Consider the following 14060-nt stretch of genomic DNA (forward strand, 5'->3'; position numbering starts at 1 on the left):
GGGCAGCGGTCAGCAGTAGTGCACGGCAACCCTATGTATTGTGGACCGATAGCAGTCCTTACAGAACAGCAGACTGTACTGCACTCAGGCCTATGTACCGTAGCACCCTATACCAAGTTACCAGTCCTTATAAGAACTTTTGTGGACCAAGCAGGTTGTGTGTTAGTGTTTAGCAGACTGTGCGTCAGTCCCTATACCGCTGAAGGACTGCTGCAGTATAGGGCAGCGGTCAGCAGTAGTGCACGTCAACCCTATGTATTGTGGACCGATAGCGGTCCTTACAGAACAGCAGACTGTAACGCACTCAGGCCTATGTACCGTAGCACCCTATACCAAGTTACCAGTCCTTATAAGAACTTTTGTGGACCAAGCAGGTTGTGTATTAGTGTTTAGCAGACTGTGCGTCAGTCCCTATACCGCTGAAGGACTGCTGCAGTATAGGGCAGCGGTCAGCAGTAGTGCACGGCAACCCTATCTATTGTGGACCGATAGCGGTCCTTACAGAACAGCAGACTGTACCGCACCCAAGCCTATGTACCGTAGCACCCTAGACAGACCAAGTTACCAGTCCTTATAAGAACTTTTGTGGAACAAGTGAGTTGTGAATGATTAGCAGACTGCAGCAGAAGGGCAGCAGTCAAGTATAATATTCTTTCTATATTTGGAAGAAAGAATATTATACGTGTACAAGCCTATTACCGTACCACTGATACCAGTCCTGAAAAGAACCTTTGTGGAACTAATAGTAACAGCAAGTCTTTAAAATTATCCTCACTGCCTGACACACTGCTTCCTGCCTGTCCCTATACAAATTGGCAAAAAAGAGTAGGCTGGAACGATTAGCTGGAACAGCTCTTTTGTGGACCTGATAGTAACAGCTAATGATGATGATGATGATGATGATGAAGAAAGACTAATCTGGCTGAGCTGTCCCTAAAATAGCAGCATACAGCGCTCTGTCCCTTTATCTAAACTGACAAAAGAAACTCAGGCTGCTGACCTAACACCTATACCAGTCCTGAAAAGAACTTTTGTGTACCAAATAGCTAGCGTTTTCTCTGTCCCTACTCCACACAGGATCCTTTCCCTACAGTGACAGAAGAAAGAATGTAAAATGGCCACCGGATCGGGTGTATTTATAGGTTAGGGGGAATGTCCAAGTGTCCATGAGCTGTCATGTCTCAATTGGTTGTCCTGTAACACATGATAAACGTGTCACGAAAGGTTAAAGTTCTTGTATACATTAAACACGTAAGTCCGCCGGGGCGAACGACGGAAAAAGGCGTTCGAACCCGCGGACGGCGAAAGTCGGAAATTCGCCGCGAAACGACCGCCGGGCGAACCGTTCGGCCATCACTACTCTGCAATACCCTATCAATACTCTGCAATACCCTGCCAATACATACCCTGCCGATGCTCTGCAATACCCTGCCAATACTCTTCAATACATACCCTGCCAATACTCTGCAATACCCTATCAATACTCTGCAATACCCTGCCAATACTCTTCAATACTCTGCCAATACTTATTCCTGTTTGTGGGATATTTTCTAATGGGCTGTGTAACAGAATTTGGAACAGGGTGCATTTGTGGTAGAAATTCCCTGCGAGGGAAAGATCATCACCCATTGTGTTGATTGTTTTGTTTGACACGTTATTTTGTTTTTGTAAACTGGCACTTTACAATAAATGTTGTACTGTATTTTCTGTGAAGTATATATGCATATGAGCGTACCTTTTTTTTTTTTTTTTTTTTGGTGGGGGAATGGATCTTGGGTGGGAGTTCCCACACTTTTTTTCCCAGGACTTGACCCCTGCCCATAACCAAACAGAAGGTGGGAAGAAATCCCTGCAAATTAAGGGAATTCATTAGGGACCCCCATCTCACCAGAACTAGTGTTACCATTAAAAGATTTCCCCTCTATTACTTTTCTGGGGACAACCCAAAATATGTGTTTTTCTTTTACTTTCACTTTCAATGATAATGGTAAACAGGACAAATTAGAAAGGGTGAATCTCCCTAATGGAGACACAGACAGGAATAAAAATGTACACATTTTTGTAATCCCTCTCCACTCTATCCAAAACTAAAAAAAAAAGTTTTGCCTTAAAGTGGAGTTCCACCTCTCCATCCCTCGTTTTTGGATATTTAAACATTTTTTTTTTACTTTCTAACTTACCTTTTTTGGAAGTACTAAGAGTACTTCCCATACAGCCGGGCCGCAGCCGAGGAAGTCACATCCTCTTCTGCGGTGAGACCCCCGGTTTCTTCTGGGACTGGTGCGTGTCCCAGAAGACAAGACTCGCGCATGCATCCTCTAGTTGGAATGGGGCACCTGCACCCGATCCGATGGACAGATCGGCCGGGGGGGGGGGGGGGGGGGGCGACATTGCGGTCTCCCTGGACAGGTAAGTTAACCACTTCAGCCCCGGAGGAAGTCCTGCCGAAAAAGCTAATGCTAACGCTTTTCATGCGAGAATGGGAAACTGACCTACAACAACAATGGACCTTAGTAGAATGACATAAGGCATTGGTTACTGCCTAAAAAGGCTTACTTAATGCAACGTTAGTTGAGGCTAACTTAAAAATTCTAATGCAGTGGTATATGGTGCCATTGCGACTAGCAAAAATCTATCCGAATGCTTCTCCCCTATGTTTCCGCAACTGTGGTCATATTGGTTCTATGTTACATATTTGGTGGGACTGCCCAAAAATTAGGAACTTGTGGAATAAGGTGTTCCAAATCATTAGGAAGATTACCACCTTACCCATCCACAAAACGCCTCAAATCGCTTTACTCAATTTCTCCCAACCAGGAGTTCCAAAATTAACACAAAACCTCATCAGTTTTATCCTTGTTGGAACCAAACTAACAATTGCTCGAGCCTGAAAGCAGCCCACGGTGTCACTGAGACTAGTTAAAAGAAAGATATCTTGGATTATGGCTCAGGAAAAAATGGCGAGCATCTTCTTGGACACGGTAGAAAGGCACACAGCGATGTGGGACCCCTGGATCAAATACACCTCTGGGTGTTTACGTACACCAGGGACACTGAACTGATTTTGGGTGTGAGAGTACCACTTCATAGGTAGCTACTTCCTAACTCGTCTTCGCTCCTTTCTCTTTCTCTATTACTTTCTTTCCTCCTACTCTGCTCTCTGTTCACTCCTGAACTCCTTCATTTCTCTCAAAATTGCTCCGTTTAGGTACAGCATTGTGCTTCACCAAACTATAGGGATAAAAGACCGCAAGCCTCTATACCAAGTGCTGCATTGTCATTGAATCTCCTCTCCTCCTGAGTGTCTTACTTCCTTAATTTTTCTTACGTTGTGGTTATCGGATGCAAGTTCGCACGGGAGCACTGCTCACTGTAGTTTGTATCGGAAGGTAGCTTAATAGTTGTATTAAGAGCTTCGGGAGAGCGGAGCCTTCTAGGGACCGGCACAGTTAGTTCCCATTAGGGGTGCCGGGGCTGGGAGGCTTACCCCTTGAACAAAGCAATGTTAATGGGGAAGGGGATCTTATCAGACTCATTTCACTAATGTTTTTAATATGGTATACCCTTTCGATAACTCTCATTCCAGATTTCACCCATCAGCACTGCTATGTTTGCATTAGTGACAAGGTCTCCTTGTCTGTCAACTGTTCATGTTGAGCACTATGTTGCAATATGTACCATTGAGCATTGTTCATGTTTTGTATTACTACTTTGAATACCCAATAAAAATGTATTGAAAGAGAAAAAACAGAGTTAGTGGAACTGGTCTAAGTGGTGAGTTAAAAACAGGAGGTTATAACAGGGGTCATAGTACCTGTGTAGTTTGAGTACCTGAGTGTTGTCTGAGTAGTGTGTGTGGATCGTTAGTACTTGTGTCTTGTGTGTTGTGTATTGTGAGTGCACATAGTTCTGCGAGTGCACATAGGTCTGCGAGTGCACGTAGTTCTGCGAGTGGTCTACGAGTGCAAGTAGGTCTACGAGTGCACGTAGGTCTACGAGTGCACGTAGGTCTGTGAGTGGTCTTCGAATGCACGTAGGTCTGTGAATGTACGTAGTTCTGCGAGTGGTCGGCCAGTGCATGTAGTTCTGTGAGTGGTCTACGAGTGCACGTAGATCTGCGAATGCACATAGTTCTGCGAGTGGTCTGCGGGTGGACGTAGGTCTCCAAGTGCATGTAGTTCTGCGAGTGGTCTGCGAGTGCATGTAGGTCTGCGAGTGCGCGTAGTTCTGCGAGTAGTCTGTGAGTGCATGCAGTTCTGTGAGTGGTCTGCGAGTGCACGTTGTTCTGCGAGTGCACATAGGCCTGTGAGTGCAGATAGGTCTGCGAGTGGTCTGCGAGTGCACGTAGTTCTGCTAGTGCACGTAAGTCTGCGAGTGCATGTAGTTCTGCGAGTGGTCTGTGAGTGCATGCAGTTCTGTGAGTGGTCTGCGAGTGCACGTTGTTCTGCGAGTGCACATAGGTCTGTGAGTGCAGATAGGTCTGCGAGTGGTCTGCGAGTGCACGTAGTTCTGCTAGTGCACATAAGTCTGCGAGTACATGTAGTTCTGCGAGTGGTCTGCGAGTGCATGTAGTTCTGCAAGTGGTCTGCGAGTGCATGTAGGTCTGCGAGTGCGCGTAGTTCTGCGAGTAGTTCTGCCGTTCATTACGTGCTCTACTGAGGGGGCTGTTTACCTGCTTCAGTGTCCTTGTGGGCTTTAATATGTGGGCAGGACTAAGCGCCCCATGTTGGTTAGGCTCAGTGAGCACATAACGAACATAAAAAAATGTTTTTCTGAAACGCTCAGTCTCAAGCCATTATTTAGAAGCCCACAATAAGAATCCTGCCAAAACCATTTTTCAGGGGATTGATAAGTATACCTCACAATAGAGAGAAGGCTCATTGGTTCGCAGTATATCCAGACTCGAAATGTCATGGATGTATAGGATCAAGAGCTATTCCCCTTTGGGTTGAACGTAGATGTTGACCTAAATGCATTTATTGACAATTCCTAGTTCATTTTTATTTTTATTTTTAATATTATGTGAACTCTATGTGAATCCTTAGTAGCAATACCTTTTGCATAATTATTTAATAATATTGGAAGTTCTGACTTGATTTGAGTGATCCTTTCAAGTCAAGCAATGTCCCTTAATAGGATAACTTTGCTGGTTTCCTTTTTTCCTTTCTTTTTTCTTCTTTTTTTCCTCTCCCTTTTTTTTACAATTCTTGTTAATTTTAGTCACTAGGAACTTTTTTAGGTTTATATCCTATCATTGAGGATATTGAATCTCCCTTGTTCGTATAATAATATTGCAGAAGGTATATCTCACCAATAGAGACACAATTCAGTATCACCCCTGTGTCATTTGTGGGTGTTTAATCAAACTTCTAATTAATGGAGACCTAGCTAATAGTATAATCCTGCGTCTCCGTTCGGGGCTATATTCATTTTTCACCACTGGAGGCACAGTGGAGGCAGTATATACTTGCTCACTTTTTGCCTTCCGGTGATAGCTCTAGGTTTTCTGCATATATTGATTTGTTCCATACATGCAATTTATATAATGTTCCTGCTCCTCTTAAAGTGATTGTATTGGTTTGTTTCTTATTTTTTTAAATAACAAACATGTTATACTTACCTCCACCGTGGCAGTTCGTTTTGCACAGAGTGGCCCCGATCCTGCTGTTCTGGGGTCCCTCGGCAGCTGTCACGGCTCCTCCCCGCAATAGATAACCCCCTCTCTCTCCCGAGGGGGTTGCATTGCGGGCCCGCTCCCGTCTCATACACTCTGCATCCATAGACACAGAGTGTATGTGTTGGTCCCGCCCCCCGGTGGCCATTTCATTTGGATTTGATTGACAGCAGCGCGAACCAATGGCCAATGAAGAGCAGAGAAGACTGGGCAGAGGAACGCAAGGTCTATAACATCCATCATCTCCGTGATGTCGTCATGGAGGAGTGGAAGAGGACTCCAGTGGCAACCTGTGAAGCTCTGGTGAACTCCATGCCCAAGAGGGTTAAGGCAGTGCTGGAAAATGATGGTGGGCACAAAAAATATTGACACATTGGGCCCAGATTGGACATTTTCACTTAGGGGTGTACTCACTTTTTTTGCCAGCGGTTTAGATATTAATTGCTGTGCGTTGAGTTATTTTGAGGGGACAGGAAATGTACACTGTTATACAAGCTGTACACTCACTACTTTACATTGTAGCAAAGTGTCATTTCTTCAGTGTTGTCACATGAAAAGATAGAATAAAATATTTACAAAAAATGTGAGGGGTGTACTCACTTTTATGAGATATTGTGTGTGTGTATATATATATATATATATATATATATATATAATTGTACTTTTGATTCTGATAAATACTGTGTTTATGCGCACATATTATTTTTTATATATTCTTTATTTTTCCATTTTTAAATAGCATATACAAATACAAATACCGGTTATACAAATAGTACATTGCCCCCAACTTGGGCATTCAATTATATTTGTCAGACCATAAACAAACCCCCCAAAAGAGAAAAAAAAAATATTATAACCCCCTCCCCTTCCTCTCCTCTATTCCTCCCCTTCTCCATCCCCATTACCCTCCATCCTTTCAGGATATTCCTTATTCAGAAATGTTCCCCATTGTTGCCATTTCCTTTGGTATTTTTGCCCTGATTCCTCTAATTTCTGTATAGACTCCTCTATTACCCTTATGTATTCAACTTTCCGCACCCACTCTGATATTGTCGGAACCTGCACAGATTTCCAGTAACGTGGGATCAGAGCTTTAGCTGCGTTCAACAGGTCTGGAGTCATTGTGCTTCTATATTGTGTAATCCCTTTCTCTCTATGCGCACATATTAGTTCAAAATCAGGAGCATCGCCCAGATCGCATCCCGATTGGCATGTCAACAGAAAAGGCTATGCAGAGTTAACGCTGCTTGGTGACCAACAGGAAGCTCAGCTATCTACAACCAACAGGGCCGGCCCTCCCGCATATGCGCCCATCAACCCTATAATGTAACCAGTAATGGATCCTAATGTGCGGCTGCCATAGAGACAGAGATGCTGGATCGACACTCACAGCAGGGGCAGGACAACAAGAGGAACCACCGTGGTGGGCCCCCATGGCCACCATGGTGGGCCCAAGATGACAGGAAGGGGACCCACTGCATGACCATAATAAAGGGACTCGGGATCAGTGAGAAGCACCCCTGGTCCAGAGGGAAGGGCCCTGGAACTGATGGAAATGGCAACAGGTCCGATGTGGGGGTGGAGTCATGTGAGCCCTTCATGGTTTCTTGCACCGGGGCCCTGAAGGTACTAGTTATGCCTCTGCTGGGAGACATTTGGTGAAGTGACTGTGTGATCCTCAGCAACCATTTTCGAGGGCTAGGTAACTATAACACTGAGGGGGCTGTTGTTGTTGTTGGGGGTCATGTAGCGAACAGCTATGCTAAACATATAATTATCCCGTAATACATCTGTTACCTTTCACTTTCCAAACCAAGTTGCGTCTGTTTAATTAAACAAAAATCTGCGAGGTGGATGGATAAATCAATTCACCCGTAGAAAAAACAGCGCATAATATTCAATAGAAGAAAAGAAATTATATACAAATTGCGCTAGTGCAACCTATTGTTCTATGGAAAGAATATTTCTATCTTCCCAAATGTAACCATACAAACACAATATTGTCCATGAATACTGTCCATATATCTAAATTGTACTGAGTACTTGGGATAGTTTCAGGAAACAAGTTGAACCAGGATATCTATTACAGTCCATCCACAGAAAATAAAATTAAGAGCAAAAACTAAAACAAAATGTCCTGGTATAAATCAAGAGGAGTGTACGATGCAATCCTCCCTTAACATGAATAAACAGAGATCCCGAATTTGCTGGGGTACAATCTCAAGACTGGGGTAACCCCCCCTTAGTAATGCTCTTACCAGATATGCCTGGTTACAAAGGCTCTTCGAAAGTGCTCCTCATCCGCTCGATTTCATCCGGTTCGTTTGCGCTAGGTAATACACGGTCGGATGTGCTTGGTTACGCGGGCTCTCAGATGTTACTCATCGGCTGGATCCCATCCACTGCATACACGATCGGATGTGCTTGGTTGCACGGGCTCTCAGATGTTACTCATCGGCTGGATCCCATCCACTGCATAAGTGCCGGGTGATTCAAGATCTGTAATAAAAACCAGACGACCCCACATGGTGTCCTGGACACCATGTGGGGTCGTCTGGTTTTTATTACAGATCTTGAATCACCCGGCACTTATGCAGTGGATGGGATCCAGCCGATGAGTAACATCTGAGAGCCCGTGCAACCAAGCACATCCGATCGTGTATGCAGTGGATGGGATCCAGCCGATGAGTAACATCTGAGAGCCCGCGTAACCAAGCACATCCGACCGTGTATTACCTAGCGCAAACGAACCGGATGAAATCGAGCGGATGAGGAGCACTTTCGAAGAGCCTTTGTAACCAGGCATATCTGGTAAGAGCATTACTAAGGGGGGGTTACCCCAGTCTTGAGATTGTACCCCAGCAAATTCGGGATCTCTGTTTATTCATGTTAAGGGAGGATTGCATCGTACACTCCTCTTGATTTATACCAGGACATTTTGTTTTAGTTTTTGCTCTTAATTTTATTTTCTGTGGATGGACTGTAATAGATATCCTGGTTCAACTTGTTTCCTGAAACTATCCCAAGTACTCAGTACAATTTAGATATATGGACAGTATTCATGGACAATATTGTGTTTGTATGGTTACATTTGGGAAGATAGAAATATTCTTTCCATAGAACAATAGGTTGCACTAGCGCAATTTGTATATAATTTCTTTTCTTCTATTGAATATTATGCGCTGTTTTTTCTACGGGTGAATTGATTTATCCATCCACCTCGCAGATTTTTGTTTAATGTTTTTTAGTGGTTTTATTGATTTAATACCTTTTAGAACAGCTGCTTAAATTCCACAACTCCCAGGTAGAAAGCATACTCTTTAATGCTAAGCGCCTTTTATTTGCGTGGTTAACGGGCGGAGGTTATCCTAAGCAAAGGCACGCGTCTGTTTAATTGTTGAGTGAAACCTTTTTTTTTTTTGTTTGATTGTAAAAATTTATGACTAGACTTTCCAGAACTCGTTCAGATTTCATATTGATCCTGTCACACATGACATGACAAATGAAGGGAAGAAAAATCTTGCTATCCAAACAACTTCAAAAGAAACAACGTACGTGCACATAACTCTTTATGAACTGTGTTTATTTAAATACTATATAATACCACTCTCAATCACTGAGCAAAATGCCAAGTCTATTTATAAAGCTGCTTTATGGGTCTTTATGGCGGCTGAATCTTGCTTGTTAAAGTGGAATTGCAGGTTTCTGGTCACCAGGACAAGCTGTCCTAAACAAAGTTGTTCCATTACTAAATGGTGTGTGATATCCAAGACAATGTGCTGCCTGGGTTCAAGAATTAAATGCTGCCCCCCCCCCCCCCCCCAAAACAAAAAAGAAAGAGACATCCCCAAATAATAAAATGGCAACCCAATACACCAGAGACATCCCCATACAGTATATTCAGCCAAGAGACATCTCCGTAAAGCAAAAATACTTTTTCATAAAGCAAAGAGACATCCCCATATAGTAAAGAGACAGCCTAATCCAGCAAAGAGACAGCCCAATCCAGCAAAGAGACATGACCAGTCCAGCAAAGAGTGAGACATGCCGCCTCCAGCAAAGAGTGAGACATGCCGCCTCCAGCAAAGAGTGAGACATGCCCCCTCCAGCAAAGAGTGAGACATGCCCCCTCCAACAAAGAGACATGCCCCCTCCAGCAAAGAGACATGCCCCCTCCAGCAAAGAGACTTGCCCCCTCCAGCAAAGAGATGTGCCCCCTCCAGCAAAGAGATGTGTCCCCTCCAGCAAAGAGATATGGCCCCTCCATAAAAGAGATATGCCCTCCTCCAACAACAGAGACATACAGTACCACTTACAGCAAAAGAGAAAAGCAGAAGAGAAAAGAGCAGAAGAGCCAAAAAAAAATCAGCTCAGCTCACAGTTATATGAATTCTGCAGCACCATGAAAGCTCCCCACTTCCTCTTCACTGCCACCGACCAACTAAGCTCTGATCCTGGCTCAGTGATGCAACATGCGGAAACATCAGCACTGTGGCTGCGGGAGTTCCTGCTATTGAAGCTGGGAGCGGGAGAGCTGATCCACCCCCCACTCCACTTCGCTCCCCATCCCTGCTCTGCTCTGTTCCCCAACCTTAAAAGTTGTACTGCTGGGAAGGGTAGTGGGGCGGGACTGGGCCTGGGGAATAGAGCGGAGCATGATGCAAGGTTGAAACTGCCTGCACGCTAGAGGGAGGGTACCTCAGGTCTTCATGCAGTGCACCTCTGTTGCCGCCCCTCTTATAGTGCCGCCTGGGTCCCATGGAGCATTGGCTCCTTACAGTAATGATCACAATGTTCCGGCAGCAGTACCGGAGACTTCCTGTCCACTGCCAGAGTCAAACATTTCAGGTCCCTTCGCAATTTATAAATGGTGGTGGATTGAAGTAGTTATACTGGGATGAAACCTGCAGCTTGCAGGCATGATACCTGTATCCAAAATGTTCAGCCGGCGATTCTCATAATGTAGAAGTGATAAGAGTGATTATAAAGCCACTTTATCACTTCTACGGGGAGTGGAATGGGGTCCACCCCTCCCGCCATCTCCACCTTTACGATGCTCTTCTGTCCTATTGGGGGGCCCAGTAAGGATGCGACAGGTTCCAGGGCTGCTTTTAGAAACCACGGGGCCCCATACAGATAACCTGGCACATGGCCCCATACAGCCAACCTGGCATGTGGCCCTATACAGCCAACCTGGCACGTGGCCCCATACAGCCAACCTGGCACATAGCCCCATACAGCCAATGTTTCAGTTATGAATAAACACAGCGAGTGATTGGTACAGATCACTCATTGTATTCACTCAGGAAAGGAAGGGGCTGGTAAATATCACATATTTACCAGACCCTTCCCTAACTCTCACTCGTGAAGGATCCTATTGTGTGCTTGCAGCTGCCGGCAGGAAGTAAAGGAGGGATGCTGGTAGCTCTGCAGGGGTGGGGGGGGGGGGGGCACACGTGGGGTCAGGGCAGCAGGGAAAAACGTTATGTTTTACAGAAGAGGGGCAATTACTGAAACCAATCATTTGTATGGTTCTGCAGCAGCTGAAAGCCAATGGGGGGGAGAGGAGAAGAAGCCAGCTTTCTGCTGCTTCAGAGTCATACAGGGGATCGGTTCCAGTAATTGCTCCGCTGCCGCAGCACTCACCCTCCCTGCCCACATTCAATTCACCCTTCTGCCTTGGCTCCCCTGCTTGTGCGGGTCCCGTACAGGAGGACTGGTGGTACCCCCTTATCTACGGCCCTGCCTGGGACACATCGAGAGGAGGTTCCTCCCACTGTGTTACGTTAGAAACCCAGAAGCAACAAGGGTTTCTTCACTCATTGTTTTGGTCTGAGGTAAACCATCCATTACTGGCTTGTGAAAGCATCAGATCAAACCAATCTTGGTTTGATAATGTGCTTTGGAGGCCTGTGGAGAGATCTAGGGTCTAATAGACCGCAGACCTTTCCATAAACAGGAGCTGTCATGGCCCATGCTATTACAAGGGATGTTGTTCATCCCTTGTGATAGCAATAAAGTTAAATAAAAAAAAGAAAGGTAGAGTGTTAAAAAATCTGTAAATAAAATACATCCCAAAAAAGAATATTAAAGCGTCCCTGTTCCCCTGTGCTAACTTGCAAAGGGGTTCACTCGCGTGGCTCAAGCACGCATATGAAAACAACAATCGCCACAAAGATCAGAGTAAGAGCAATCATTTTAGTGCCAGACTTCCTGCGTAACTCTAAACCTGTAACCTGTCAAGTAAAGCTGCACAATTAATCGTTAAGAATCGAGATCACGTTTTCCCTACCTCGCGATCTTAACAAAGCATTTTCCCAGTTCTATGCAGAGTTCTCTGCTCAAGCCGACAGCTGTCAAAAAAAAAAAAAAACAGGCAGTCTGCCAAGTTTCACAACATTTCTCAGTGCTAACTATAAACATTGTAACGTTTTGTTCTTTAGATCAAAGGAATGATTTTCGGTTTGTAAATGAGGGCAGTTTAACCACTTAAAGACGAAACTTTTTTCTGACACTTTTTGGTTTCAAGTTAAAATCAGTATTTTTTTGCTAGAAAATTACTTAGAAACCCCAAACATTATATATTTTTCTTTAGCAGTGGTGTCCAAACCAGTAGGCAGCAGCATATCATTTCTAAATGTCTAATAATTACAACATTCTCCTAACGGAGGATAAAAAAAAGGCGTTTGAGAGTTCAGTTTTTTTTAAATTGTGAATGGATGGGAGAGGACTAAGGGAGATTTAGGGAAGGGTGCTACAACTACCCAGAGATGGGCTTTAACCACTTGCCAACAGGGCACCCCCTTCCTGCCCGGGCCAATTTTCAGCTTTCAGCGCTGCCACACTTTTTTTTTTTAATTCACACAAATAGAGCTTTCTCTTGGTGGTATTTAATCACTGCTGGTATTTTTAATTTTTTTTATTAAACAGGTGTTGTTTATTGAACATTATTGCAGAGATTACAATCATAGTAGAAAGCACCGAAAATTCCAAAAGTGCTTCACCATAGTCATAACAGTACATAAAGAAATATTTCTTCATCGCAATAGACAATAGGTATCATAGCCGAGCAAAGTTACATCATAGACATTTCATCCATTTCAACAGTACTCCAAAGTTCCTAATTACATGTGCCAGCCTCTTGCAACCACCTATCCCAGATTTTATTGTATTTAGCTGGGCATCCCCTATTTTTATATATGAATTTTTTATATGGGAGCGTTAGATTAACTTCCCGTTTCCAATCTTCTACCTTGGGTGGAAGGGATCTCCTCCACTGTCTAGCTATCACTTTTCTAGTGGAAAACAAGGTTTCTTGTAAGAAAGTTTTGGTAAATGTATCCAGTACTTCGGGAAATATCCCTAGGAGACAGGGTTTGGGGTCAAGAGCCAAGGGTGAACCCATGACGTCATGTAGAAAGGACACTATTTGTTTCCAAAGTTCCTGAAGTTTAGGGCAAGACCAGATAAGGTGGAAAAAAGTCCCCGTCTCAAGGGTACATACCGGGCATAGCACAGATTGGTTTGTATTATACTTGGCGGTCCTGAGGGGGGTAAGGTATGCCCTATGAACTATGTAAATTTGAGATAGCCTATCTTAGAGTCTGGGGGACACCATCTTGCACGTTTCCAGAGCCTCCTCCCATTCCTCATCTGTCAGCTCTCCTACATCGCCCTCCCAACGAGACTTTAAAGCATACGCCAGCCTCGCCGAGACGGGAGCCGTGAGCATACCATAGAAGCATGAAATAAGCTTTTTGGAGTCTGTATCCTTCACTATTGCAATAATAGGGTTGGGAGCAGGCTGTGGCGGTGAGTACGGAAACTGTGCTCTAAGTGCGTGCTGAACCTGAAGGCACTGGAATAGCATATTGCCGGGAACACCAAATTCCTCCTGCAGTGTTTGGAACGTTTTGACAGTTCCACCGCGAATCAGGTAATGCATGTAGTATATTCCCCTTGAGACCCATAGCATAACACTCTGAATTTTTTGAAGTTCTGGTAATTGTTTGTTATGCCAAAGTGGGGTATAGTCATTTGGTGACATTACATTCAATTTAGTTAACGCTAGTTCCCATATTCTTCTGTAGTGAAAAAGCATGGAGTGTTTACTTGGTCCTAGTGTCGAGCCTCCGACTCCTATCAATATAGCAGCTATCGGATCATCAGCAATTTGCGCCCAATGGGGCAGAGAAGGGTAAGAAAGTGTTGTTTATACTGCTGGGATTTTTACTTTAAATTTAAAAGACCAACAATTTTGAAAAAAAAAGTTTTCATAGTTTCTTATAAACATTTTGCAAACAGGTCATTTTTCTCCTTCACTGATGTGCACTGATAGGCTACACTGATGTGCACTGATAGGCTACACTGATGGGCACTGATAGGC

This window comes from Lithobates pipiens, unplaced genomic scaffold, assembly GCF_037356315.1.
Source record: "Lithobates pipiens isolate NorthernLeopardFrog02 unplaced genomic scaffold, aLitPip1_a1.2 Scaffold_1, whole genome shotgun sequence".
Lineage (NCBI taxonomy): Eukaryota > Metazoa > Chordata > Amphibia > Anura > Ranidae > Lithobates > Lithobates pipiens.